Below are 27057 nucleotides of genomic sequence, written 5' to 3' on the forward strand. Positions count from 1 at the left end.
TGCTCATGGGGGTGCTTGGGGCAGGACAGGGGGATTGCCTGAGGACCTCGATGCTTTCCCTGCAGGTCTGAGCACCACCAGGGCTTCACTCCGTGACCCTGGATGAGTCCCTGCCCACTCGAGGCTTCGCTTTGCACATCACTAAAAACGTGTTCCACCTTTGACCTAATAACACAATTAAAACTACATAAACTCAAAAAAAAAAAAAAAAAAAAAAACCACTACATAAACTCATTCTGCACAGCATTCCTCAGAAGAGCAGCACGTCCCCAACATCCTCAGTGCCCAGCACAAGGGGACTGGGTATGTTAGCTGGGGTCCTGGGGAACTCTGAGAACTGGCAGCTATTGTAGGTGATGATACAATCTTTAAAATATATATATATTGCGTGTAGCACCCGAGCAGACAAACACAAAATGCCAGGCACACGGAGAGCGCTCCAAATGTTTCTTGAGTGATCGTGTAAGTGAATGAGTGGTTAGTACTCAAGGAATATCTGTCGACAGGAAGGGAAGAAGAGCAGGAAAGAGAAGGAAAGAAAAAAAGAAGGGCCTGGAAGAAATATACCCACTGTTCGTAGTGATTTTCTCTGGGCACCGGTTCAAGAGCTAGGGAGGCGGAAGACGTTTCATTTGATATAATTTTCATTTCTATTATCATTGCTTCTTTCACTGAGCATCTCTTGACTTTCAATCAATCAATCAATATTTTAACAGAAGCTAGATGCTCCCAGGGGGACTTGAAAGGTACCCATGTGCGCTGGCACGTGCAAGCAGCAACTTGCAGAGCAGCCTGAAAAAAACATGGTATGATTCCATTTATGTAAAATTTTGTCTCCGTTTCCACCCACGTACCTTCGTACCTTCGCGGCGAGGGAAATGCGTGCCCTGGCGGGTCAATGGGGCTTCTGTCTAGATGGCACGGGCCCGTCGCTGGGGTTTTAATTCTCTTCTCGAGAGATCTCTGAATTTTCTGTAATGAGCCTGTGATTTTCTTTCTAAACAGAAACCCCCCACACACACACAGTGAAGAAGCGTGTTCAAGAGAGGGCAAGGTCCCAGGCTGAAGAAAGTGGCGCTTGGTGATCACAGCCGCCCCGTCACTTTCCCTGGGGCCTGCGGGGTGACGTCTGGCTGCCCTTTGGGAACCATCTGGGCACCGCCCGGGAGCCCCACTGCCCTCGGCCTCTGAGCTCGGGCAGCCCCTTCTGCGGCCGGTGGGCGCTCGCTCCCCGAGGGCACGAGTAGGGGCCGCGTGGGGCCTCCACCCGCTGCGCCGGGCGCCCCGAGTGGGAGAGCAGGCCGCTGGAGCTCAGGAAGCACACGGGACTTCCCCAGGAACACACAGCTGGGAGGCCGCTGGTGGCAATGGCATCGTTTTTTTTAATGGCTTTAGATTTTTTTTAAAAAATGGTTTTATTGAGCACAGTTCAGCGCACAGGGTTGTGCAACCGTCCCCACCACCTATCCCAGAACATTTCATCACCAGGAAAGGAGCCCCCCCACCCCCGGTGCCCATTGCAGCTGCTCCCCATCTCCTGCTCCCCTCGGCCCCCCGGGCCCAGCGATCTGCTGTCTGCTGTGAGCACTGGTCTATACCGGACATCTCAGGTGCGCGTGCCACCTTATGAGTGAACACACGCGTCGCCGTGTGCCCCTTCATGAGGGCTTCACAGCATCCTGCCGCTCCTCCACGCGGCGGCTCGTGCTTTGTTCTTTCCGGCCCTGCCACCTGCCACTGGCGGACGCTGGGCATCCTGTCTATGCGGGCAGCAGGGTGGCTCCCTGGCTCCGGCTCTGCGTGGGGGGCTGCGGCGCCCACTCGTGGGCCTGACTGTGTGCGTGGACCGGGCTTCCGTGAGCGTCCGCGCTGCCCTGCACCCTTGCCTGCACCTTGTTAGTATGGGGGGGGTATTGTTTTCCTTTAGCCGTTTTGGCAGGTAGGTGTGTGCGGGTGACAGTCTCCTCAGGATGTAACCGACATACAGACTGGCAGACAGACTGCCACATGGAAAGTGCCAATTGTGGGGGCGCCTGGGGGGCTCAGTGGGTTAAGCATCTGCCTCCCTCTCTCTCTGCCTCTTCCCCTGCTTGGGCGCTCGCTCTCCCTCTGCCAAATAAATAAATAAAATCTTAAAAGAAAAAAGCACAAATTGTAATTTTCAAAAAAATTTCTCTTGGGAAATAAAAGGAGTGGAATTTGGGTGCCATGCAGTAACTCTCTTTAGACACCAGGGTTGGAATGGGATCGTCCCTGCCCCGGGGTCAGGGTGATTTCTGCTGGCGGGGCCCACTTCCCACGGGGAAGGAGAGGCCGGGGAGCCCTCCCTCTCCCATCTGGGTCTCTGCTCTGGGCGGAGGGCAGGGGTGCAGAAGGTCTGCGGCTCCAGCCCTGGGCCCCTGCCACGGTGGCTCCGTCCTCCCTCATTCAGCACGCGTGCGCCCCGCCCCTACTCTGTGCCAGGCCCTGTTCCAGGCGCTGGCGGTGCAGCGGTGAGCGGACAGGCAAGTCCCTGTTCTCAGATAGTCTGGGGGCGGGGGGGGGGCAGTGATGCTGCCTGGCAAGACCGCAGGGTGCCGTGGGAGAGCAGCAGAGGTGCACCAGGTCGGTCAGGGATGTGGGGGGTATGTGGGGAGCCTTCCCAGTGATGGTGAAGGAGGAGGGGGTAGTCTGGCACAGAGAATTGAGTGGGGGGAGGAAACTGCGGGCAGCGGCAATGGCAAGTGCAAAGGCCCTGAGGTGAGAATGTTCTGGGTGTGTTCAAGAAGTGGCCAGTGTGGCCGGAGAGGAGAGAGGTGGGAGGTGGGGTGGGAGGGGCTGGCAGCGGCCCGCCGGCCGGGCATTGTGGGCCGGGTGTTCGGATCTTATTCTTAGGCATGGGAAGCTGCCAGGGGATTTTACACAGAGGAGTCACTCCTCTGTGTGTGGGAAAGAGACTGAGGGGATTGAAAGGAAGTGGGAGACAAGAGAGGAGGCACCTGCAGGCCCTGGCTTCCGCTGGAGAGTCAGGAGGAAGAAGGGGTGGGACACATCTTTTGCCTGTGCTGGCAGGATGGGGGTGTGGGGGGCATGACATGACATAGAGGGGGGACTCTAGCTTGGCCAGCTGTGGGCTTGAGCCCTGAGAAGGGGGGCGGTGGATGGTGGTGCTGGTTGACAAAATTGGGCCCTCCGGAGAGGAGACGGGGAGGGAAATGATGAGATGTCTCTCCTTAGGATGCTCTTCTCACCCAACCCTCTCCCAGCTGTCTCCACCAGCCCCCCAACGACCCCCACGTTGCCTGAGTCCTGGCCTCCGACTCGGTCGGTCACACCAGCAACCGAATGGACAGACCCCAGACTCTGTGCACCCCTCCTCCACTGCCTCCCTGGCCCACCACCCTTCCCCATCTGTGAGCTCTGAGAGGGGCATGACCTGGTGCAGCGCGTGGCACACAGCAGACTCTCCACAAATAGTTGTTAATTTAATTAAAGAAGGCTGTGGATGACCTTGGTGGAGAATAGAGTACTAGGGAGCCATAGAGGAGTTTGGAGGGAGGAGGGAGGACTGAGTTCTCTCACTCTCTCTCTTTCTCTTCACCCAGGACTATGGGAGGGCAGAGGCTCTTTGGGATCTTGACTGAGGTGGAGCAACAGGAATGAAGCTTTATCACAACAGCCAGTCCTTGGGGGAAATGCGTACCCCATTACTATCACATCTCCATTTTACAGAGGGGGAGACTCAAGTCCCAGAGGGAGGTGGCATTTGCCCAAGGTGATCCCCACGTGATAATGGCGGAGCAGGGATTCAAATCTAGACCTGCCTGGCTGCATAGTCCTCATCCAACCTTTTGTCCTCAAAAAGGATTTTTAGAAAAATAAAAATAAAAAGTAAGGACCCAAGGGGCAGGGAAGATTTTCTCTCTGTAGAGGCCTTTCTAGAAGATTTCAGGAGTAAATACAGACATGTGTCAGCATCTGTGTTTGGTGGACTCCGTGGAAGAGACTGGAGACTGGGGTCTGGGCAGGAGGAAGACTGACTTGTCACACTTTTCATTCTGATCTCTCTGGATGATTATGATGTTAAAAGTGTTAATGAGGGTATAACAATCGTACAGAGATGCAGGCATCTGAACCGTTCAACTGTTCAGCTCAATGACTTTTTTCAAATTGAATCCACCTGTGGGACGAGCACTCAGGCCAGAAAACAAGAAACAGAACATCCCAGTCCCACAGAAGCCAGGTTTTACTCAGCAGATTTGTCTGTGGGACTCATCCACGGTGTTGAGCATATCCATAATGTGATCCCTTTTCATGCTGTTTGCATATTCCACAGTGTGTTTATTCACTGAGTTGCTTCTGGTGTTTTTCAGTGTTTTTTTTTTCTTTTCTTTTGCAATTATGAATAAAGCTGCTATAAGCATCCACATGAAGATTTTTATGTGAATGTTAAGTTTTCATTTCCTTGGGGGAAATATCTAAGATGGCATTGTTGGGTTGTATCGTAAGTTATGTGTTGGACTCGATAAAAAAAAAAAACCTGCTGAACTGATTTCTAGAGCTCTGCCACTTTGCCCTCCCACCAGAAACGTGTGAGAGAGTTCCAGTTGCTTCATTCACATCTTTGTCAGCACTTGGTATTCTCAGTTTTTTTGGTTTTGTTTTTATTTTAGCCATTCCAGTAGGTGAGAGAAGTGGTATCTCATTATATGTGCACCTGTGTTTAACAGCTTCCTCAAAATATAATAAAGTACGTATATAAAGGTCAAAATTTGGTAAGTTTTGGCACATATCTACATGAGTGAAGCTAGCACAATTTTGACAGTGAACATATCTGTCACCCCCAAAAATTTCTTTATGCCTCCTCTTTGACTTTCCTTGCTCCCTCCTTACTATTAGCCCTGGCCCCAGGCAGTCAATGATCTGTTTCCTGTCACTATTGATTAGTTTTGCCTTTTCTAGAAATACTTTATTTATTCAGGAGACACAGAGAGAGGCAGAGACACAGGCAGAGGGAGAAGCAGGCTCCCTGAGGGGAGCCCAATGTGGGACTCGATCCCAGGACCCTGGGGATCACGACCCGAACCAAAGGCACATGCTCAACCACTGAGCCACCCCCACCCAGGTGTCCCTGCCTTTTCTAGAAATTATATAAATGGAGTCATGTGAACTCTTCTCTTTTGTGGTCTGGCTTCTTTCACTCAGCATAATCATTTTGAGGTGCATCCATGTCGCAGTGTATATCGACAGTTGTTCCTTTTTGTTACTGGGTGGCATCCCACCGTGGGGATGGGACCAGTGTGGGGATACACCCTTCACCTTTGGAGGGATTTCTCGGTCATCTCCTGGTTTTGGCGATCACAAACAGAACTGCGAGAAGCATCCATGGGCACGTCTTTGCATGGGCATATGTTTTCATTTCTCTTGGGTAAATGTACAGGAATGCAACTGCTGGATTGTTTGAGAAGAAACCTTTTCAGAAATCATTAAACTCAAAAAAAAAAAAAAAAGAAAAGAAATCATTAAACTCTTTTTCCTAAGTGGCCACACCACTTTGGCTTTCGGGCCAGCAGTGCCCGAGCGCTCTAGTTCCTCCACGTTCTCGCCCACACTCGGTATGGCCAGTCTGCTAGATTCTAGCCCTTCTCCTGGGTGTTTAGTGGTATCTCGTTGTGGTTTTAATTTGCATTTTCCTAATGACTAACGATATTGATCACCCTTCCACATGCTTACTTATAACCCATATATTTTAGTGAAGTCCCACAATACTTAAATCTTTTGTCCATTTCTTAATTGATTTCTTTTCTGGGGGGTGTGGTTCTTTATATATTCTGGATACAATTTTTTTAAAAATAAGACATCTGGGAGCACCTGGGTGGCTCAGTAGTTGAGCGTCTGCCTTCAGCTCAGGGCAGGATCCCCGGGTCCTGGGATCGAGTCCCACATTGGGCTCCCTGCAGGCAGCCTGCTTCTCCCTCTGCCTGTGTCTCTGCTTCTCTGTGTCTCTCATGAATAAATAAATGAATAAATATTAAAAAATAAAATAAAATAAAATGAATAAAAATAAAGATCAGATATATGCTTTGCAGATACTTTCTCCCTAGTCTGTGGGGATTTCTTTTCTGACCATATCCTCTGCCCACTTTTTACTGGGCTAATTGATGGTCTGACTGATGTTTAAAAGAGTTTTGTGTTTTTTTCTAATCTTCACTTTTGGCCACAGACCTTGTGTGTCCTAGCTCAGGGGGCTGCAGTGGGGGCGTGGAGAGAGGGTTGTTTGAGAGTTTGGCATTGGAGAAATTCCACCCCTGCCCTTTATAGCATCTCATGTGGCCTCACTTCCCTCTCGTGGGGACTGCTAAGCGCCTCTCCTGGGCTGATGCAGTCTTCACATACCACGCTTAGGAAACACTGGCTGGCAGTCTTGTTACTCTCGTTTTCATCACTGTGGTTGTCTGGACCTGCAAGTGTGAGGTCCTAATCTCAGCCCTTCCACTCCCTGACTACATGACCCCTGGCCAGGGCCTTCGGCCAGGTCTCCCCATCTGTGGAGCAGCCGATGAGGGGTGAACATACAATGCACATAAAGCACTTGGCATAGAGTAAAGGCTGCAAAAGCAGGTACTACTCTTTTTTTTTTTTTAATGAAAATCAAACAAGTTTAATGGGATATCAGATTTTTGGTTAGTTGTGGCTGGAGGTGCTGAGAGAGCAGGTCTGTGTCTGAACAGATGCGGGGATGAAGCACCTGTATCACCATCCCCTCACATGGATCATCTTACTTAACCCTCATAGTGGCTCTGAGTGATCAGAGCTGATGACCACATTTGACAGAGGAGGAACGAGGGTCCTTCATGGCTTCACCTCCCTCCTCCAGGACCCACACCTGAGCCTGGCCTGTGACACTGTGCAAGGGAAATACCATGTCTCCTCCAAGGTGTCTGGGGGCTGAAGAAGCACCAAGAGAGGTGACACCTGGGACTCAAAATACTAATGAAAGCATGAGCGGGGGGAGTTGATGATCAAAGTTAGGTGTGACCAAGCCTTGCTTAAAATAACCCAAATGGAAACAGGAACAATGAGAGCTATACCTGTGTCCATCTGGTAGAGTAAGGATGAAAATACTTTAAGAATTTAAGAATTATTTTAATTATTTTTGTCTTTCCTACACTTGGCCTGACCTGTGAATATGTGAACATGTTGTCATCTCATCAGTCATAGTGACAATGGCAGGTCAGTGTCAGGGATAGGTCAGTGACAGTGACATGAACCAAAACCGTTTTCACATTACTGGTTGCTTCTGAAAGTCACCATCAAGGACATCTGGGTGGCTCAGTCAGTTAAGCATCTGACTCTTGATTTTGGCTCAGGTTGTGATCTTAAGGTCGTGAGATGGAGTCTTGAATCAGGCTCCAAGCTCAGTGCAGGGTCTACTTAAGATTCTCTCTCCCCCTCTGCCCCTACATCCATGCATGCACTCTCTCTCTCTCTCTCTCTCTCTCTCTCTCACAAATAAATAAATAAAATCTTTTAAAAACAATGAAAAAAAAAAAAAGTCATTATCAAACACAGCCAAAATCCTAGTTGGCAGTTGACTAGTCGATTATCTTCTCATGGGCTCTTGATTGAAAACCCAACAGTCACTTAAAATATAAACATATATTTATTATAAAGGAATAGAATATGGTCCTATTTTAATTATTGTGAATGTGGCCAAGGGTATTAAAACAAGAAGTTTCAAATAAATAAAATCTAAGAAAATAAATCAATGGTTAGTACAAAAGCAATAACTTTGGATGAAACTTGGAGTTTTTTTTTTTTTTTCTGGAGCAAATGTTTTCAAATAATTAAATGATAATGAGTAGCAGAACAGTAGAATTAATTCTAATACTTGTATCATTATGTGGTTTGCTAGCTTTCATAACAAATAATAAAATTCATATTAAGAATATAACCTTTAAGAATGTAATATTCTTCAGTTATTTAATTTCCTCTAGGTCCCTGAGACTGTTAGGAAAAAATCTTACTTGGGCCTATTCAGAAAATGAGGGAAGATTTGGAGAAAATGAGGAACCTATATGTCCTTTGTCCCCGTCAATCAAATTTCAGAACAATGGACATCAGGAGGGAGGCATAGGCATATACTTTTTTTTTTTTTTTTAAGATTTTATTTATTGGGACATCTGGGTGGCTCAGTCAGTTAAGCATCTGCCTTCAGCTCAGGTCATGATCTTAGGGTCCTGGGATGGAGCCCAGAGTCAGGCTCCCTGCTCAGCGGGTCATCTGCTTCTCCCTCTCCCTCTGCTGCTCCCCCTACTTGTGCTCTCTTTTCCTCTCTTGCTTTGTCAAATAAATAAATAAAACCTTAAAAAAAAAAAAGGCAGTTTCATGAGCAGGGGGGAGTGGTAGGCAGAGGCAGGGGAGCCCAATGGGGGGCCTGATCCCAGGACCTGGATCATGACCTGAGCCAGAGGCAGGCATTTCACCCACCGAGCCACCCAGCCGCCCCTAGGTACACACTTTCCACACTGTTTCTGTCCTCAGACTCCAGCGCTGCACAAGCAATGTGCTGTACTTCTCCCTACCAGATGCAACTACTTCACTAGCTGAAAAGGAGTATCTTTAATTTGCCCAACTCTTGATTCCTGGGTAAATGTTCCAGTACGAGCACATGTTACTAGGAAGCGTGTCTGGGATCTCACAGCCCTGGTCCCAGGGAATCAGTGACATCCTTCAATGTTTCCATGGAGAGGCGTCATCTCTTCAGTGTGTCCCAGGCAGAGTGGTGACTGGGCACTAGGAGGGGGTCCCCAGGCAGCCGACAGCGTGAAATAATCTGCCCAACAAGCTCACACCTTGATGACTAATCAGGGTGATCACAAAATGGACCGATTGCTTGGAACTGTCTGATAGAATCTTGCATTCCCTTCTCTTCCATATTCGTTCCATTGGGTGGTGACAGCCTCAGTCCGTGTCCAGAAAATAGATGTAACCCTCAGAATGGCAGCAAAATTTATACCCAGGGGAGGAGTGGCCCAAGAGGGAGTCGGGGTCGATGCCCTGGGGGAGACATAGCTCACAGTGCAGGTGGGTGGGTGCATGGACACAGGGGACAAGCTGGGGGTTGATGGTCTGTACGGAAAAACCCAGGGACAGAGAGCAGAAGGGGTGGTGACAGAAGACGTGCAATCAGTATGGGTCTGAGCACAAAGTGGGGAAGACCCTAAAGGGTGGAAACAGAGGGGATGACTGGCTCACAGGGGACCGGAGGAGCCCCTGGTGAAAGGAGCCAGGAGCAGAGATGAAGTCAGGGGAGGGCCGGACAAAGGTCAAAGACAGGTGGGTGGGGGCCAGGGGCAACATAAATGCAGGCGATGGTGGGCATCAAGATGTAAGTGGATCTGGGGACGGATTAGGGTCTGAGGGGAGTAAGGGAATAAGAAGATGGAAAGAACTAGGTGGGGGACTCAGAGTTATAGAGACAAGGTCTCTGGGAGAGGTGGCACCAGTGGGAAGGATGGGAGAGGAGAGGCAGACACAGGGGAGGAAGGAGGGAGACAGCAGGAGGGGACATAGAGAGGGGAACACAGGGAGAGCCCAGGGCCTTTGCACGTTCCCCAGGACGGTGCAGAGGGAAGCCTGGCATCAGCGGGAGAAGGATCAGAGCAGCAGTGGATGACAGCAGAGGGAGGCTGAGGCAAGGCAAGGGCCCGTGCAGGAGAGGGCAGCGGGACACAGTGGGAAACCAGACCCAGAGGAGGAGGGAAAGATGGCTGAGCCATGTGGGGAGGTGAGAGGTGGGACAAGAAAGCTGGGAGCACAGGGAGTACCTGGGTGCCGGGGAGGTTGTCCAAGGCCTGCAGGTGAGACCCTAGGGAGGAAGCCGGTGAGGTCTGTGGGTTAGGAGGGGTTTCCTGTGGGTGGCTGACTGTCACAGAGGCAGGCCCGGCTGCAGGGCAGCTGGGTGACATGGGTGGTTCTCCGAGCACAGTGGGAGGACAGGAAATGGGGTACCCTACTGGGGAACAACGGGACTCTGAGGGATGGCCAGGGAAGGCCGGGCGGAGCAAAGGGACTCGGCGACTGTCCACTGTCGGGTCTGCTCTGGAGAGGGAAATGTGAGGCTGCATGATAGGGGGGATAGTGAGATGACGCCGGTTTCACCCTGGGAACAGCGTGACATAGACTGGGGTCCCTGCAGCTGCCTCTTGGTTCTGAGATGCCTGGAGTGGAGAGCTGGGTGGGGCCGGCAGCTGGTGGGGGAGTCAGGGCTGGGGGCCCCTGCGTGGAGAGGCCAGACGGCACCCCACTCTCCTCAGATGGGCTGCAGCCGAGAAGGCCCCAGCTCCCAGGACCCCTGACCCCTCTTTGGCGGCAGAAACAGAGGGTCCCGCGGTGTGCGTAAGCCAAGTGTGGGAGAGCATCCTTGAAACAAACTCAGAAATGAACAGAGCAAGGGAGACAGGTTCCCTCGCCCAAGTTTTGTCCTTCTGTCCTCTGGATTCCCTTCCGGGTCCCAGAAGCTGCAAGCACCACGTGCAGGTGGTGCAGGCTGGTCCAGACGCTGCCATCCTCTGCGAGGCCCTATAGGTGTGACTATTGTTGGAGCGTCTTCACATAGAAAGGGGCCATCACGAGGAGTCCCACCACTCCTCGGTGCAGGTGGGCACCGACCTGACATTCTCCCTCCCTTTGTCCCTCCCCTGCTGCCCTGGCCAGTCCCTGTGCTCAGAGACGGGGAATCAGACCTGGCCTTGCCCACGTCACATCATTGGACGTCATTATGAGTACAAGAGATTGGTTCACATCCTGGCTTGACTACCACCTGCTGAGGGGCCTCAAGTGGCCCCTTAACCTCTCTGAGCCTCAATTTCCTCAGCTGGAGAGATGAAATTATACAGATTCCTGGATTGGCAGAGTGGTGGAAAAAAGAATGGGAGAAAAATGCATGGGAGGTAACTCGAGTAAATGATCAACAAATGCTGGCCAGGCAGGTTCCTGCCTCAGGGCCTTTGCACAGGCTATTTCTTCCATCTGGAATGCCCTTCCTTTATTGATTGATTGATTGATTTAGGATTTATTTGTTTGTTTTAGAGAGACCCAGGAGGAAGGGCAGGAAGAGAGGTGGAAGAGAGAATCTCAAGCAGACTACCCCTGAGTGCAGAGCTCCCACAGGACTCAGTGTCACAACCCCAAGACGGTGACCTGAGCCCAAACCAAGAGCACAAGCTTAAGTGACTGAGCCACCCAGACGGCCCAGAACACCCTTCCCCTAGAGGCCCACATGACTCCAACTTTCAAAGAGACCTTTTCTGACCATCCCGTGACCATTTCATGCACCCCTCCCCACCTTCAGTCCTCACCCCACCCTTTCCTGCCTTATTTTCCCCTACACTCAGCACCACCTGACACTTGATGTTAGGTGTTTATTTGCCAACGTCTGGCTCCCCCGCTGGAAGGCCAGCCGCAGGAGGGCAGGGGGTGTGCCTTCCCCTCAGCGAGGTACCCAGGTATCCTGTACCGCATCTCCCTAGAGCAGCGCGGGGCACACAGTAGGTGCTCCCCAGAGGAGCCTCCCGGGATGCCACCCGCCCTGTGTGACCGCGGACGCTCTTTCAACTCCCCAGCGTGGCTTTCGGGCCTCCCCGCCCCTCGCAAGTTTGCCGGGAGGGTCTGGGGCGCTCGGGGCGCTTCTGGGCTCGCCCTGTATTTTCAATCGCCTGTTTGCAAATGTGGAGCTGGAGCGCTCGGCGCGTCCCGGGAGGGGCCCGTCCTGCACCGCCCCCCCCGCCCCCCCCCCCCCCCGCCTCGCAGGCGGGCGCCCCTCCAGCCCCCTCCCCGCCGGCCCCCAGCGAGACGAATGCAGCACACGGCCGCCTTTATGGGGCCCGCAGACAGCGCGTCGCCAGGCTAACCCTGCGTGGAAAATTCGGAGGTGGAAGGCAAGGCGCCTTAATGAGGGGCCCGGCGGCGGCGGGGGGCGGCGGGGGCAGGGGGGGGCGGCCCCACCGGAAACGCGAGCCGCTCCCCGCCCCCCCCCCACCCCGCATTCCCGGGCCCGCGGACCCCGCGCTCCCTGGCAGGTGGAGGGGGGCGGCTCGGCAGCTGACCCCCTGGGTGACACGGTCGGACCCCCTGGCGGGGGAGGGGGGTCAAGGGGGGGGACACTGCACCAGCTGACCTGCGGGGGGGGCGGGCGGCTCGGCAGCTGACCCCCTGGGTGACACGGTCGGACCCCTTGGCAGGGGAGGGGAGTCAAGGGGGGCGGGGGGGGGGGTGGACACTGCACCAGCTGACCTGGTGGGGGGGGGCATGTGGGAATGTAGGGATGCAGTGAACATTACCATTTCACTTTCACCAGCTGCAAGTGGAGGCCCAGATATCCAGGAGACGGTGGCCCCTTGGGATTTCCTGCCTGTGGTGGGACCTGAGTGGGGACTTGAAATCGCAACAATCCCTGAATACCAGGCCAGGAGGTCAAGGTTATGGGCTGAGCCAGGAGAGGGAGGCAGCTGAGTGCCAGCCGCCCCCGCCCCCCCCCCCCCACCACCACCGGGGGAGGCTGGAGTCAGCCAGGGTGTCACTCTGTGGGACCTGTTTTCTCCTGTGTTAAGCGGGTCTGGGCCAGGCACCGTGCCCTGGGCTGCAGGACAGCAGGGGCAGGAAGGCCCAGCCTCTGGACTCCTGGGCTTGCCCCAGTAGGGGTGACCCAGGAATTCCCCTGAAAGAGGAACACAGGTGTGCACAGGAGCTGCTATAACCACCCTGAGCCCTTGGGCTGGAGAGAGAGGGAGGGAGGGCAGGTGACTGGGGGTGGGGGACTTGGAGACCCAACTCACCCAGAGCCAGCAGAAAGTAAGGCCCGAGGCAGCCAGGCAGCAGCCTGCTCCGGCTCCTCCCCGCACTCGGGGGCTGTTCTTCACCTGGTATCCCCTCAGCTCTTTCCCTGACTTCTTTCAGGTCACCTCCTCCGAGAGGCCTTCCCAGGCCACTATCTCAACACACTCCTAGCCTGGACCTTTCTCTCTGCCCTGTCCCTGATTTATTTCTTTTCATTACATTTATGTACTTTTTGTTCATGTTTTTTAAAGATTTTTTATTTATATGAGAGAGGGGGAGAGAGAGGGAGAAGAGGGGAAGCATGAACAATGGAGGGAGTGAGAAGCAGGCTCCCCAAGGAGCAGGGAGCCCGATGTGCAGCTTGATCCCAGGACCCCGTGGTCATAACCTGAGCCAAAGGCAGCCCCTTAACAGACTGAGCCACTCAGGCACCCCTGTTCATATTTTTTATCTGAATCCTCCACTTGCCTGTGAGCTTGATGAGGATGGGGACTTTGTTCACAGCTGTTGCCTCTGCACCCTGCCTGGCACCAGTAGGTGCTCAATAAATGACTGAGGAATGAATGAATGAATAAACGAATGGACGGAGCCAGGCAATGGGGGGGACAAAGGAAGGCCCCACCTCTTTTCTGGTGATTCTGCTTCTGGCTTGTATGGGGCAGTTTCCTGAGCTACAGACAGGCAGACAGAGGTCAGGTGAATAGAGGGACAGGGGACGGAGAGCCCTAGGGCCCACCGGCCATTCCTTCCTCCAGGGGCCCCATAATGGGAAGCTCATTTTCAACATGTGTGCAGCCCCAGCAGGGCCTGCGAGCTCGGGAGCCGGGAGCCTGCTCTGCCTGCCTTTGCCACCGGTGAGAAATCTCACACGTTGTAAACGCAGCTCGGCTCCCTTCTGGCTGGGGCAGCCCTCTGGATCTGCCTTGGGTTGCCCTGCTGGGTGCTGTGTACGGTGGGGCTCCCAGGCCCCGGGATTCTCTTCCTGGGGTTGGGGCACGGGCCTCAGCTTTCCACAGACAGGACAGCAGCACAGGGCTCCAGGGTGAGCCCACCTTCCTGGGTTCAAATCCCAGCCCCACCATTTGGAGCTGTGTGATCCTGGGCAAGCTGTCCAACCTCACTGTGTCCTATAAAAGGTATCATGATAGTAAAAATGTGAAATAATGTAGTACTTGGGTTTAGTTCAAGGGCTCCTATTTGCTTTCGTGCTGTGGATCCCCTTTCATGTTTATCAATCTAGATTTAAATTTACAAAGTGTATACAATTAGAAGAAAGCCAATTATATCGAGCTAGGTTTATTTAGCTATGTAATAGCGAAGTGCTTGATACAGTGACGGCTGTCCTGCTTTGTTAGTGCATTTAATGACAAGATCTGGCCGCAGGCTCACTAATAACTACAGTCATTTTGAAGCCGGGAAGAGAATAAACGCTATTTCTGTGATGCTGTAAAGGTTTGTGGAAATGCCTGTGATTTCCGACTGACAAAGTCACAGTCGAGCTACAGCCGCTGTGCTTCATTTGTCATGTCTGCCCGCCCCCTCCCGCCCCCCCCGGGAAAGGAAATGCCAGATTTCAGCTGGAGGTTACTGGAAATCAAGATGTACCTTCCTTCCCCAGTGCAAGTTCATGGGTCCCTGAACTGCCCTGTGGGGCCCTGGTGCCGTGTGACGAGGTCTCTCCAAAATAGTCTAGGTGCCCAGGAGCCCAGGTAAGTCAGGAGGGACACCCTCAGGTGTTCTAAGGAAGGCACTGGATGCAAAATCCTTTGGGTCTGAGTCCACATCAGCAGTGACTGCCGGTCCCCCAGGGCTCCTCGGCCTTTTGCTCTTGGCCTCTGGGAGGGAAGGGGCCAGGGTTGCAAGTGGCAGATGGCTGGCAGAGGAGCCTGGGCCCTGGAGAGCAGCTCCCAGTTTTGGGGGCTGCAGGAGATGCGGGGGTGGGAATGGGGCTCTGAGAGACGGGAGCATCCACTCTGTATCTGGCAGCCTCTCTGGGACCAGGGCCTGTGTATAAGTCACTGTTTCGAGTTTGTGTCATCTGGTGGGGGCAGGGGTGTGTGTGTGTGTGTGTGTGTGTTGAGGGGGCACGATTTAGGATGGTGCAGCTGTTTGCACGTCAGTGGAGGAGCCTAGTGTGATTGGATGTGTGAGTCTGTGTGTACATTTGTAAGTGGGTTTGTGTGTGGGGGGTCCATTATGGGAATGGATTGTTGAGTGTATGTGTGTATGTGTGTGTGTGTCAGTCAAGGGTTGGTTGCAGGGTGCGTTCTGACGGAGATCTGTGTTCAGGTTGGATGTCTTTGGTGCTGGTGTGAGTGTGAGAGCGTGGGTGGATTTGGGGGCAGATGGAAGGGTGGATTGTGTATGCACACTCACATCAGGGCTGGTGGGGGGTGTCCGATGTGTGTCTGTGTGAGCGTGTGTGGCCCTGTCACCGCCGGCTCCAGGCCTGGCCACATAAACTTCACACCCCTGCGGGCGGGCTCCGTCGGCCCCGCAGTGGCCGCGTCAGGCAATGGGAAGCAGATGGGCCGGGATGGAGGCCATATGGGGCTGGGGGTGGGGGCGCATTCCTCCCTCCCAGAGCCGCCAGGAAGCCCCCTGCCTGCTGGCCCCCCATCAGGGTGGGGGCTGGAACTGACACAGTAACAAATGTCCTGCAGCCAGCATGGAGCCTTGGGGCGGGGCGGGGGGAGCAGCCCCAGCCCCACAGGGGAGTGTGTGTGTGTGTGTGTGTGTGTTGGGGGCTGGTCCAGGAGATGCCAGCTGGGCGAGGACACTGCCCTGAGAAACCACAGCTACCCCTGGGACTGTGCAACCTTGGGCACTGCACATACTCTCTGTGCCTCAGTTTCTCCAGCAGGGTCACAACAGGGTGGCCATGTGGGATGGGACACTGGGAAGTTTGGGCCTACCCTACTCCCCAACTCAGAGTAGAACCCTAACTCCAGAAAGCTGGGCAGATCCCAACAGGAGGGGCAGCAATAAGCCTCGACTACGTGCGGGGCGCAGGAGAGTGGTTAAGAGGTGGGCTCTGGAACCAGCCTGGCCCGTGTGTTCTGACCCCTGCCCTCCTCCCCCTCCTCGGCTGTGTGACCTCAGGCAAGGCAGGTCTCTCTGTGCTTCTTCCTCAGTAAAACAGGTAGTAACAGGAGCACTCCGCTCCCTCCGCACCGTCTCGAAGATGGTGAGTTAATCTGGGCAGAGTGCTCACCGCCGTGGGCATCCCAGGCCACGCTGGCCAGGCTGGGGCCCCGGAGCCATGCCGCACGGCTTTTTATTAAGTGCTAGTTGTGGGCTTCAGCTCACCCGAGCTTCTGGGAGCTTCGCCACGACCCCAGGGGTAGCTCCTGGGCTTAGGGCCATTTTGCAGGCGAGACCTAGAGATCTGAAATGCTCACTCTTGCCTGCAGTCACGTGGATTTAAGGGGCAGAGCTGGGCTCAGACCCAGGCCTCCTGTCCCTAGAGGCCACTCTTCTGCCCACCTTCTCAGGGGGCCTGGCCCTGTGGCAGGAAGCCCTGGAGGTTCTGAGTGGACTCAGGCAGCACCAGGTCCCGAGCCTGGCTGTCCCTCCCTGCCATGTGGCCCTGGGCAAGTACCTGGACCGCTCACGGCCCAGGAGCTGGGAGGGGTGGGGGACAGGATGACAGGCTGAGCTGAGGAATCAAATGTTCTTACCGCAGTGCCGTATAAATCATCCTCCTGGAGGTTGAGATGAGAGAGGGCAGGGGTGGAGGGGAATTGAGGCCGGTCTAGGTAACCTTGGCCTGGTCCGCTCCAAGCATCCTCCAAGGGGGTTGTCAGGAAGCCTAACAGGAACACATAAATAAATAAAGTGGCACAGGTGGGGTGCTCTCCTATTCAAATTCATACCCATTCTGGGCCCCTGTAGGGGAATCCGGTGTTGGTTGCCAGCCAGCACCCATTCCGCTCCTCTGATCCTCAGTCCAGGGGTTCTGGGTGGAGCCAACTCCATGGGGGGGGGGGTGCGGGGCATGTGACCCAGTACCGAGCAATTGGAGCACTGCATCTTCTCAGCCAACGAGAGGCTGGCCTGGGATCTTGACCAGAGCCATAAGGAATGAAGCCCTTTCTTTCTGTTGGGATTGCGGGCTGGGGGGGCAGCCTGGAGTGTGGAGCTCTTCTTGCCTCAGTGAGCGGGGAGTTTGAGAGGAGCCAGCAACAGTGGACAGAGAACAAGTCCTGGGATGACATCTAAACACCTAAATGTAGCCATGCCTGGTACCATCATGGTTCCTGCTTTGTGGGTGAGAAACTGAGGCCACAGCCAGGATCATACAGCCAGAAAGGGGCAGAGCAGGGATTTGAACCCAGGCGGACTGGCGCCAGCGGCTGTGCCCTGACCCTCTAGACTCCACAGAGCCCTTTGGTGTAAATCCCTCCCCCCGCCTGGAGTCCTCTCACCCAGCCTAGTGTTTGGACTCTGCTATTTCTGATCATCCCAAGGGAGAATGTTTCCTGCCTCTGGCAGAAAAATCAGGGGAGAAATGAGAGCCCTGCGGTCTGGCCCCAAACTCAGTTTGGGCAATCTTGGGCCAGATGAGAATTCTTTCCTTTTTTCTTTCTTTCGTTCTTTCTCCTTCTCTCCCCCCGCCCCTCTTTCCTTCCTTCTGTCCTTTTACCCTCCTCTCCCTCTCCAAAATACAATATTGCTTGCTGCAGCCCACCTCACACCTGGATGGTGCTCTCACCTGTGCCTGGGTGACCTCCATCTCGGCCCTGCTCCAGGCCTCGCGGGCAGCATTAGGCCCCAGAGCAGCAACCATCAGCAACACTGATTAAAATGCAGACCCCCAGGCCCTGCATGGACAAAGGTGTGTTTCCCCACTGGGGGTGGGGCCCATGGAGACAGCACCTGGCGGAGGTTCGGACACAGGTGATCCGCTGGACACTGCATGAGGGTGTCCTTGTAGGGCCTTGAACACTGACATTAAAAGCCTGGAGCAGGGAAGGGGCTGGGGAGCTGGCCCCTCTGAGCTGGAATAGAGTGAGTGCGGATCGCTTCCTGAGGAAGGGGTCCCTTCAATCCTTTGGACATCCGGAGTCAAGTTCCACCTTGACTAGTCTTTCATGCAGGGCAGGTGTCATAACTCCCCTGAGTCTGGGCTCACTCAGCTGAGAAGGGGAGAGTAAAAAGAATACTCAGTACGTGTTGAGCAGTTAGTGTGCACCAGGCTCTGTGCTGGGCGCTTGCCGTGGAGGAATGTGTGAAATCCTCAGGACCCCGTGAGGTGGGCACTGTTATTACTTTTTCAGAAAATAAAACTGGGGCTCAGAGTGGTCAAGCTACTTGCCCAAGGTCACACAACTGGTAGGTGGCAGAGCTGGGACTTAAACCCAGGCATCTGGCCTTCTCCGGTGCTGTACAGAGTTCTGGCTTTATTTTCTTCACTGCTATGTCCTCAGTGCCCCGTACGTGCGTCTGGTGTCTGTCCATCACTGCCCATTCTCCCTAACAGGAGCGATACTGAAGCATGTGCTAATCCTCGCTCCCCACTTTGTGTGACAGACGTGGTCGCAGCCCTGCCACTTAGGGTCATCAGGAGCATTGCAGGAGAGGAGTCCGGCACCGCAGTACATGCTCCGTGGTCGCTAGCCAGTTTGGTCGACGGCCTGGTGTCTTCATTCTGCTTTCCTGGTCTGATCCTGTCTCGCTCACAGGCCTGTGCTGAGCCCACAGTAGGTGCACGGAGGGAAAAGGGTAGATATATGAGTGCCTCGCTGTGTGTTGGGCCTTTTGAATACTTCTCATCCCACTCTCTCCCCTGCAACCGACCCAAGAGGGGGGCCCAGGGCCTGGCCCGCAATAGACCTCTGTAGATGTTTGTTGAATGACCCAAAGAGATGGAGAGCTGGCCGCAGGGGCGGAGTGTGTCTGGCCCAAGCCCCGCCCACCACCCACTGTTTGCCAGCTCAGAGCCAAGCCTGGTTTCCACATCTGCTGGTGCTGCCAGGAGGTGAGCAGGCCTTGGGGGAGGCAGTTCCCGGCCGTGGAGCTGGGGATCGTGGGAAGGCTGCCAGCGGGAGGAATTTCCTCCATGAAGTTAAACTGGGGCTGAGTAAGTCCTCGTTGGGTCCTGGTCCAGCAGTGGCCGGGAGGGCAGGCAGGGGGCCGTGGGACTCACCAGTTAGAGCCGAGCCTGGAGCTCTGCCAGCTGCGGCCCTCGGGCCCCAGGCTCTGCCCCAGGACGAGGAGCAGCATCCAGGAAGTGCCACTGTCAGCTTGGATTAGTCCCATCGACTTTCTGAGCCTGTTTCTTCGTTGGCACCACGGAGGGGCAGCTGTCCTAGCGTGGTGTGCTGTTCTGAGATTCGGAGGGATCCCAGGTGTCAAGCTGCGGTGGGTTTTACCATTGGATGGAGGACAGGAGCTTCCTGGGAGTGAGGATGGGCCTGGCCTCAGAGGCAGCAGGCCCGGAGGGCCCTGGGTGAGTCACTTCCCTCTGCAAGCCCCGGCTTCCCCCCACGGCCTGAGCCTGAGACCGAGGCAAGAATGTTGTCAGAGGCAGGAACTTCTGAACCATGAGTTCAACCACAATGAACAGATTTAGCAAACACAAAAGCAAGATCGACAACAAGAGACCCAGGATGCCCACTTACATTTGAATTTGAGATAAGCAATAAATAGGTTTTTTTTAGTGTAAGTATATCCTATGTAATATGTTAGTGTACGTATATCCTGGGTAATATGTTAGTGTAAGTATAGCTTACAGCAAGCCCCTTGGGAGGCATTCTGTTCACACTGCCCCATTTCTTTCTCACACAGTCCTGTGAGGTGAGAATTATCACCCGTGTCTACCCACAAGGAAATGGAGGCTCACAGAAGTGTGTCCACCTGCCCAGGATCACTCGGGCTGGGCATCCTGAGGGCCATTGGCCAACCCGCCCTGACATGGGCACGCTCACCCCCTACTCAATTCCCAGAAGGCAGTTTCGGGAACACAGGGCCAGCCTGGCAGCTGCCCAGCACTTTCCCCCTGCCGCAGCTGTCACCTGCTGGGGAAGTCCCTGTGGGTCACCCAGTGCTGGAGGCTGTCACAGTCAGGATGTGGGCTACGGAGCTGGGTGGACAGGACCCCCAGGACGTGTGAGCAGAGGGGACGCCCAGAGGGAGGGAAACAGATGGGCCTGTGGTCACCAGGACTAGCTTGGCCCCCGCTCCTCGTCAACAAGCCCCTCACGGATTTCCTGGGTGTGGCCTGGGTTGATAGGGGTCCCTCGAGGCAGTCCTGTCCCCTCCTGCAATGCCCTTGTGGCATTCTCGGCCCCTTTCATGGCTGAGCCCCATCCCCTCTACAAAGACGCATTCATTCGTTCATTTGCTCACACATTCACTCATTCATTTATTTGTGCTTTATTCCCAAGGTTATTTCTGGAGCACCTGCTAGTTGCCAGGCATAGGGCACCAGGGGATACACCGGAAAACCAGACAGACAACAAAAGCCTTGCTATCGTGGAGCTGATGGTTTAGCAGAGGAGATGGATAACAGACACATAAAGAAGATAATTTCAAATGGGAAAAGTACTAGAATGGAAACAAAGCAGGGTGTGGTGATGGAGCGTGATTTCAGGGGCCCCTTAGGACAGGGCAGTCCAGGAAGTCCTCCCTGACGAAGTGATATGTGAGGAGTCAGCAGAGAAGCAGCTCGTCTGGGGCAGATATGGGGAAAGTGCTCCAGGTAAAGTGAGAGGCAAGTGCAAAGGCCCTGGGGACAGAGCAAGTGAGACAGTGAGAGAAGGTGTTGCTGGAATTCAGTGAACCAGAGAGAGCCTGGTGGGGCTGAGGGGGCTGGGTGTGAAGCATGCAGCACCGTGCAGGTCACAGCTGGAGATCCTCTCGGTTCCTTGAGTCACCTGCTCCAAGGAAGCTTCCCTGACGACCCTAGCTAGACTAGCCCATTTTCGTTCTTCCTCTCATTGCTATGTGGCACCACAGTCTCCGTGTACTGAGCGTATGGGATATATTGTCTTTCTTTCTCCATAATTACAAGGTCAGCTGGGCAGAGGGACCCAGAGTCACCTATTGGCTGCCATGTGGCACGGAAAATGTGACCACAGGGACCCAGGCCTGGGTGCCGTCGACGGACGGCAGGGAAAATAGGTCCTGTGTTTTGTGGATTGTGGCTTTGCCTCGATTTTGGTCTCACAAGCCAACTCTGGAACCCAAGCCTTAAATACAACGAGATTCTCCCGAAATGATGTTAATAATCGTGGTTGACTTTCATTGGATGCTTGCTGTCTGCCAGGCACTGTGCTAAGCACTTTTTAAAAATTATGGTAAAATACACATAACATCGACCGTTTTGAAGTGTGCAATTCAGTGGCATTCAGTACACTCACAACGTTGTGCAACCACGACTCTCCCGTTCCAGAACATTTCCATCACTCCAAAAGGAAGCTCTGTACCCATTAAAGAGTCACTCCCCATTCCCCCCCTCCCTGCAGCCTCTGGAAACCACTAACCTACTTTCCATCTCTACGGGTTTGCCTCCTCTGGGTATTTCACATCCATGGAATCACGCAGCCTGTGGCTTTTTGTGTCTGGCTTCTTTCACATGCTCATCCACGTTGCAAAATGTATCAGAGCCCCATTCCTTTTTATTGCTGAATAAGTCTATTGGATGGATATAGCACATTTTTTATTCATTCATCAGCTGGTGGACATTGGTTCCCCACCTTTGTCTATTGCGAATAGTGCTCCCGTGAATAGGTTTTCGTTTGGACATCGGGTTTCGGTTCGTTGGGGTATGTACCTAGGAGTGGAATTGCTGGCTCAGGTGGGAATACTAGGCTTAATTTATTGAGGACCTGCCAGCTAAGCACTTTTCTGAGCGTCTGCCGCCTTGGCAGATTCTCACCACGAGCTCCTGGGGAGGCTCTGCATTGCCCCCCATTCTGCAGATAAGGAAACTGAGGCTCAGAGAGCGGGAATTGGGAGCCAAGGTCACACTGGTGAGAAGTGAGTTGGGTTTGTTGGATTCCAAACGCCCTGGAGCCCAGGCTGAGATGGGAGAGGAAGGGAGAGCGAGAGCAAGGCGGTCTTCCAGCCTCGTGCGGAGGACTCTGAGCAACAAGGTAAATGCCAGCGTTTCTCTGTCGGACTTGCATGGGTTTTGATCCCTCTTGCTGTCCCCTGCCTGTGTGGCTGCAGGCCGGCGGGTTCCCCTCGCCACTCTGTATCCCCAGGAAGTGGTGCTAAGGAGACAACTCCCGCAAATGGTGGTTCTAAGAATGAAGCAAGAAGCCTGCCTCTGCTGTCAGCATTATGCTTTTTCTGACCCAAGGGGAGGAGGGTTTTTTCCAGCCCTGAGATCTCATGCTCTTGGTTTAGGTGGGGCTGGGGTGGGGGGACAGCAGGGACTCAGGGACTCCCAGGATCTCCTCTCCAGGAGGGCTTGGGGGGCGGGGGGCGGGGTGGGCAGCCCAGGCTGGAAGTGGCATCCACCTCGAAGTCCCATGTCCATAATGACATTTGGATGGGAAAACAGTGCCTCGTTTCCCAGAAATGCTAGGGATGCCACCTCATCAGAAGGGAAAGTAGCCTGGGTCCATTAATTTCCCCAAACCGCACTGTATTTTAGGCCAGAAAGAATAATAACTATGGGTTGTTAAGTGGATGCCAGAGAAGAAAAATCTAACTTGGACATGTAACTCTAGCAGGAGGGACAGGGTGACTGAGGAGTTTCACAGATGAGCTTTCGGTGTGGGCACGGGGTGGGGCGCCCGGCCGTGTTGCTCCACTCGGCACGGACTCAGGCTTGCGAACGTGGAGGATCACGGGAACCCTCGCTGAGCGCTTGCCGTGTGCACCGGTTCGTTCAAGATGCAGAGCAACCCTGGAAGTTGTAAGTCCTGCAATACAGATAGAGACGCCCCGCGATTCAGAGGGGGACGCCCCACTATACACATGAGGCCCAGAGAGGTGAAGACACTTGCCCAGGATTGAACAGCTAAGAAGTGGCTGAGCTGGGGCTTGAACCAAGACAGCCAGGATCTGGCTGGAGCCCGTACTCTGAATGACCATGAGCCTTTTTCAGAGAAGGCCAGAAAAATGTTGTGTCGGGTTCTGCAAAATTAAGCGACCTTGAGGTCACTGGCTGATGGGCAGGAGGTCACTAATGGAGGAGAGTGGGAGGGGACAAAGCCACCCCGGGAAGGGCCCCTTGTCCCATTTGCTGGGTGTTTTCCTTCCCGGACTCTTGGTCAAGTTGTTTCTTGGTGTGGGTCTGAGGGCTAGTGAGAGAAGGGTGAGCCCAGCTCTGAAGTTGGGGGACAGGTCGGCAGCCCTGCCTGGGAGGTGCCTGGGGAAGCGTGTGGTCTGTCTACACTGGTGAAGGCTCGGCTCCACCCAGCCTGCCGCCTTGGACTTGCCAAACGGGCACTGCCGTTGCAGGCACCATAGCCCCGCGATGCCAGGTCTGCTGGGTGACCCAAGCAAGTGGAACAGCTTCTCTGGACCTCGGAGTCCCGCACTGGAAGGTGGGGACAGTCCCTGCACGCGGCGGGCAGGGTCGCATGGTTGGGGCGGCCGCTCTTGTTCCCGCCGCCGCCAGTAGGAATCCACGTGGAGCGTCTGCCCCGCCGGGAGGATGCCCTTGGCCGGAGCCCAGATGAACGTCAGGTGGGAGGGTCCTCGGTGGCAGCCAAGGCTGGCTCCTGCCCGGCCACCCGCCCAGACGCCTGCCCGGATGTGGAGGGAGGGACGGGGGAGGGAAGGGGGAGGGAAGGGGGGGCAGGCCCCTTGTCTTCCAGACTCTTGAGTCACAGTTCCCGTTCTGCCAGCGGCACCAGGCGGGAAAGGCGGGAGGTGGGTGGAAGAAGGGGGGCAGAGGGCGGAGAGCTGAGATCCCAATTGCGGCCGCTGTTGGGTGGGACAGACAGAAAACCGTCAGGGAGGAGCAAGTCAGATACTAAGGGGGCCTTGGGGTGTCCGGGTGGGATCCTTGCACCGCTGGGTTACAGGCAGCAGCATCAATCCCCAAACTTGCCCAATCGCCCTCCGCCCCTGGCAGACATGCACATTACACCCAGCTTCATGATCCTCTCTCTATGTCTTGAGTTTGTGGATTAGGTTCTTGCCTCAGGGCCTTTGCACTTGCTATCTCTGCTGCCTCGAACACAAACACTTGGAGGGACTGGCTCTCTTTCAACCTGAGGCTTCAGCTTCAATGTCACCTCCTCAGAGATGCTCTCCCTGAACACCTGTGCTTTAAAATGTGCCCTTCCTACTCCCCTTCCCGAGTTCTCCAGCTCAAGCCTCCACTCACTGATCTGCCCAGACTATACTGAGCACCTGCTGTGGGCCAGACCTTGGCCTGGGCACACGGGATAGAAGAGTGAGCGGAGCAGACAATCTCCCAGCCCTCGTGGAGATGTCGCAGTACCAAGGGAGGTGGACAAGCACCGGTGAATATGTAGTACAACGTACAGTGGTAAGGGTCAGGAAAGAAGAATCAAGCACAGCTGGGAGAGCCAGCATGCTAGAGAGTGGTCTCCATGTTGGGCGAGGAGTGAAGCAAGACCTCTCTCAGGAAGTGATGCCAAGCAAAGATTTGAAGGCAGTACGGTGCGTGGGGTGGGGTGGGGGGCATGTAAATATCTGGGAAAAAGAGTTTCAAAAAAAAGTTTCAGGCAGAGGGAAGAGCTAGTGCAAAGGTCCTGAGGCAGGAATTTGGTTGCCATAATCAAGGAACAGCAAGGAAACCTGTGTGGCTGGAGCGAAGTAGGTGAGGTAGGATAAGGTCATCGAGGAAATGGGTAGATCGAGCAAACCACAGTGAGGATTTGGCTTTTGCTCGAAGAGGCAGGAGCCCCTGGGGAGGATCCTGAGCAGAGGGGCAATGGAGGTGGTGAGACATGGTCAGATTCTAGATAAATTTCGGGGGAGCATCACCCTAGCTCAGTGATGGGTTATGGTGAAGGCTAAGGAGAGAGGGAGAGGTGCCAAGATAATGCTCGGGTTGGGGTCAGGACCTCCAAACCCTCCAGGCAGACAGGCAGGGTCCCCCTACTGAGCCCCTTCCCTGCCAGAAGGCCCAGGCTTTAGGCCAGCACCCCACGCGCCAAGGGAATGAAGGCTTCCTGAATTGTGTCAGGTAAGGAACAGCATCTCACTAGTCAGCCTTCCCCCATGGAGGGCTTCTTGGTGGGGGGTGGTGCCCCACATCTTCTCTTCTCCTCTTTCCTAACCAGCAGGGTAGCCAGGCCCTTGGTCAGGCCTGGAAGCGGGGCTGGGTCCTCGCAGAGCCGAGCTGTGGGCCGGGGTGAAACAGAAGCCACCAAGGAGGGGAGCAGCAGGCTGTGGCCCGCCCAGCACCCACCCTTCACATAGACTCGGTGTCTCATCCCTCTGGCCCTGGTCACCCACCCCCAGCACGATTAGGCCCATGGGATCCTGTTTAGAGCCTCAGCCAGTGACTCAGCAGGAATCACCCCAGACAGGAGCCAGTGCCCCAGTGCCCAGACCAGAAACCACCCCTGACCTGTCCGGCTGGACAGGAACAGGGACCAAGTGGGCGGAAAAGCCCTCAGACTAGGGGAGCTAGAGGGGAGGTGGCATGGGGAACCCTCCCCCCCAAGTCCAAGTGCAGCACTGAGCCACCTGTTCCCAGTGGTGCCCACCTGGGCCCTGGTCATAGTTTTAGGTGGAGGTTCTGCAGGAGGGAACCTGACAGTTTCTCCGGGTCCACTGAAGCTTGAGGCTCCTCCTGGCTCTTCTGGGTCATGTCGGGTTGCCACGTCCATTCCGTTGTTCCTGTTCTCTTGTATGTTCTGGCCTGTTCTAGAACCTTCCATTCCTTCCTAGTCTGTTGTGTTTCATAATGCATTCATTCAGCAGATATTTTTTGGGAACCTACTATGTGCCAGGCAGTGCTCAACTTTGCACAAAGAAAGAGCCCTGCCCCGGAGAATTCACAGGGAGACGGGCATCAAATAAAAGAATGTCAGGTGGTGGTGAGAGCTGTGGAGAAGAGCAGGGGCCAAGAGACAGACCATGAAATAGCGCTGCATGGGGAGGGGCCGGCAGCTGGGGTCGGGAGTGGCCTCACTGAGTAGGTGATACTTGAGCAGAGACAGGAAGCAGGAGTTATCCCCTCTGGGGAGGGAAGCACACCCGTTCCAACGCTAGCAATAAGCAACAGCCCCTCCCTTTCCTGAGCCTTTACAGGACGGGCTGGATCCTCCTCGACAGAACTGTTATGTTCCTGTGGCTCAGCTGGGGAAACGAAGCCATGCAACTATCCGAGGGTCAGGAAGAGCGTTCTGGGCAGAGGGAAGAGCAAGTGCAAAGGCCCTGAGGCAGAAATGTGCCTGCTGGGTTCAAAGAACAGCCAGGAGGCCAGTGTGGCTGGAGCAGATACCAAGGGGGACAGTCGAAGACACCGAGCGGGAAGACAAGTCTGCATTGTGCATTTTGAGCAACTTAAGGATTTCCAAGGATGTCTCTGCCTTTGCACCAGATAGAGCAGCAAACGTCGCCACCTGAAATGAACCTGCAGGCATTTTGGTCCAAGCCTTCCCTGGTTAGGATCTGATCTTGCCAAACAAGATCTCGCTGCCTCCTGGCGCTGGGCCAGCTGTAGCAGGGCCCCGGACTGGTTCCTTCACCCTTCATGCTCTCCTGCGCGCATTCATTCACTCCACCAGCATCTATTCAGCTGGCACAGTGAGGAGTGAGACAGCCCCAGTTGCTGCCCACAGGGAGCTAGAAGTCCAACATTGGAATCCCCGACGGAGGATCCCAGAGAGCCCGGTGAGAAAACTGGAAGCTCCAGCTGCCCCTGGGGAGGGGATGAACACCTGCTCCTACAGTAATGAGGACCGGGTAGTCCTGGATCAGCTCGTTGGTTCTTATATCGGTTACTGCTCCCATTTCACAGACGGGGAAGGGGAGGCACAGGGGAGGAAGGGGCAGGATGGCGGAGCCAGGCTTTATTCCTCAGGTGTTGGCTTAGGCCCCGCCCTCTGGTGTACCCCACTGGGGCTGGTCCTCATGCATGGAGGAGGGGGGCTCATTGACAGGTTTATGCTGTTATTAGGTAGGAAGCGATTTTTAGAAAACTGATAAATCGCTGCGGGCCCAGCCTGAATAGCCACCGCTTGGCGGGGTGGAGGGCAGGGAGGGATGGGAGGTGATGTCCCCTGGGCAGGCAGGTCATCGTCCAGAGTGGGAGTCGTGGTGCCAGCCGGCTGGGGCAGCTTCGAATGGAAGGTA

General features: G+C 54.7%; 2 long non-coding RNA genes across 3 annotated transcripts; one reads left to right on the forward strand and one right to left on the reverse strand.

Annotated features, from left to right (window-relative positions):
- Window positions 1-14390: 14390 nt before the first annotated feature.
- On the forward strand, window positions 14391-21095 carry LOC144298505 (uncharacterized). Its single transcript, XR_013365438.1, has 3 exons — window positions 14391-14528; window positions 18352-18521; window positions 20208-21095. It is a non-coding gene; the product is annotated as an uncharacterized LOC144298505 (long non-coding RNA).
- On the reverse strand, window positions 16479-25608 carry LOC144298504 (uncharacterized). Of its 2 annotated transcripts, none has more exons than XR_013365437.1 (5): window positions 25464-25608; window positions 21306-22694; window positions 18968-19217; window positions 17698-18505; window positions 16479-16630 (listed from the first exon to the last, which is right to left on the reverse strand). It is a non-coding gene; the product is annotated as an uncharacterized LOC144298504 (long non-coding RNA). The 2 variants fall into 2 exon arrangements; XR_013365436.1 differs by having other exon boundaries at window positions 17698-18510.
- Window positions 25609-27057: the final 1449 nt, after the last annotated feature.

Source organism: Canis aureus, chromosome 26 (genome assembly GCF_053574225.1).
Source record: "Canis aureus isolate CA01 chromosome 26, VMU_Caureus_v.1.0, whole genome shotgun sequence".
NCBI classification, from domain to species: domain Eukaryota; kingdom Metazoa; phylum Chordata; class Mammalia; order Carnivora; family Canidae; genus Canis; species Canis aureus.